At 41.0% G+C, this 2451-nt stretch overlaps 1 non-coding gene across 1 annotated transcript; it reads right to left on the reverse strand.

The window, feature by feature from the left end:
- Window positions 1-583: 583 nt before the first annotated feature.
- Window positions 584-701, reverse strand: LOC136877860 (U5 spliceosomal RNA). The gene has a single exon (XR_010860808.1). It is a non-coding gene; the product is annotated as a U5 spliceosomal RNA (small nuclear RNA).
- Between the last annotated feature and the right edge of the window lie 1750 nt (window positions 702-2451).

Here is a 2451-nt window from a genome sequence, read left to right on the forward strand (position 1 = left end):
ATATCGTTTCGATGACCTTGAATTGAAATCCGGAGAGAAATTCTTTCTTGAAATAACATTTAGCCATTTATGACGTTGTTGCTCGTTGGGAGGAAATTCATGAAACGAAATCCCACTTGCTTACATTAAGGCACACAGCAGTCAACAATATTATGTACATAGACATTAAAACGGTTCACGACCAAACAAACAAGCCAAATAAGGTAAACACAAGCTCAAATTGCACCAGCACTCTTAACAATGATCATTGAGTGTGTCTCGTCGAGCAGGAACTTCTCAGCGCTCCAAGCGCCTGAACTGGTAACTACGCCGTGTTCGCTCGTTTGCGTGTAGGACTGGGCGAATGAGAAGGCGTATTAGCGCAGTCATACTAGACGGCGATGATGGAAGTTACCTAAGATATCTGCTAGATACTCTTTGAATCTCTGACTTTCTCCAGCTGCTGAATATACTCAACAGATAGCAGAACGTTCCTAATAACGTGCATGCTGCCAAGAGAAATCGTTCGACGTATGTATAGACGGCAAGTTGGCTAGCCTTCTGTTTGACCATCAATAAAGCGCAGAGACAAACTCTTGAAAAAGTGCGTGTCTACTTATGTTGCACAAAAATTGGTTATAGACTCATCAAATGTCCCCCTCCACGGAAATCTTTAGTAAAAAGGCGAAAGATTTATGCGATTTGAAGGGAGACCAGAGTTCTATCTCAGGAATGATCGCTTGAAAATGTTAGAATGCAGATACGGCCGAATTGTCGATGTACAGAGAACATTGTATGGAACGAAGTGTTACAAACTATATTACGAATGAATCAATTATTATATACCGGTGCTGAATATTCATAAAACTAATGAAAACGGCAGACAGAACGTATGACTACGACAGACATATCAAGGCGAGTTATATGACCTATTTATAAGGAATTCTGCAGAGCATCGCGGGTCCACTAGTTATTATTATTATTATTATTATTATTATTATTATTATTATTATTATTATTATTATTATTATTATTATTATTATTATCCTAATAAATTTACTTACGCGCATTGCTATAGACGCCGCGATGTTAAAATATACCTTTCAAATTCATAAAAACGGGAAGCTAATAATAAAAATTTACTGTCGTCAACAACATCGTAAATAGTTCGCTGGAGCAGATTTATGCTTTTTTGTCGGTGGACGTGTTTTTCAGTGTTAGAGTCGTATCATTCGTTAATGAAGCTGTAGAAATGAAGGGTTTCTGCCACGGCATAATTAAAAGCAAATATATACATACGCTGTCAAAGGGAATGGCTTTTAATTTGTTCATTAAAAATGAAAAAAATAAAAATAAACAGAGATGCTAGCGGTAATGAACAACCAAGAGTTCGTTTTCTTAGCTGAGGCAGATACTGGGCATACAATTCCCGTTGTGTTATAAAGATATCTTCACAGTATATGTTGTCACAATCTGTTCCTGGAGGAGTGTAAATCCTCTTCCCCTCTTATAGCGAAGATTCAGAGAGGGAGGTGATGATTATTGTTATAAAGGGAAACACAACTAAGGGGCTGCGCAGCCAAGGTGGTAGATGCGTTATTGGTTAACTTGGAAAGACCTGGGTTAGATTACCTGTAAGTTGAAAAATTAGGACTCCGGGAGAGTCACATGACGCTGAGGTTCCGTCAGCCTATAGCAAAAATGAGTACCAGGTTAACAATTTGAAATAAAAATCCTCACTCTGCCCCGGTCAGGAATGAAATGAATGAAGCCCTATCTAGCGGCGAGGATAGGAATTGTGCCGGCTACTGAAGCCTGTCGCATCGTAGGCTCGTGCCCACGTCTCACCAATGGCTATAATACGCTGCAGAAATGCGTCTCCTTCGTTGCGGTATCTGTCCAGATGGATGCCAGCCAGTGCCATTTCTGTACGTCAGTTATTTGATGTGAATTCCAACGGGAGGCAATTTTCCTCATTTTAAGACATTTCTTCGATATGTGCCACACCGTTTAATGACTGAGATCAACGTCTGCGGATAATTCCCGGACAGTCCATTGATGGTCTACGGAAATGAGTCAACTCACGATCTCAATCTTACCTTGATGAATGGACGGCCGACCTGTGCGGTGCAAACCCGCAGTCTCAATCCGACCCGGACGAAACGCCTATACGGTAACGCATTCTCCGCAAAACGCTTCGCATAATCTTCTATAACATTCTGATGCACTTTTGCCACGGGAAAAATCTCGATTTTAAACCTAGAACTCAGATCACCTTCTGAAAACATGCTTTAGAGCGGTGAAATCGACACTCTTCACTTCAACGCCACACAGCAAGAACACTCCCAACTGGATGCCCATCAAATGCACACTGCACCTTGCCGCTCCCATTTCCTCTTTGTGCATGCCCGATCTCCTGCAAATGTCTGGACTACGTTGTCAGTAGTTTATTTACAGCCCTGATAATACTTG

The sequence above is a fragment of the Anabrus simplex genome, chromosome 7 (genome assembly GCF_040414725.1).
Source record: "Anabrus simplex isolate iqAnaSimp1 chromosome 7, ASM4041472v1, whole genome shotgun sequence".
In the NCBI taxonomy this organism is placed as follows: domain Eukaryota; kingdom Metazoa; phylum Arthropoda; class Insecta; order Orthoptera; family Tettigoniidae; genus Anabrus; species Anabrus simplex.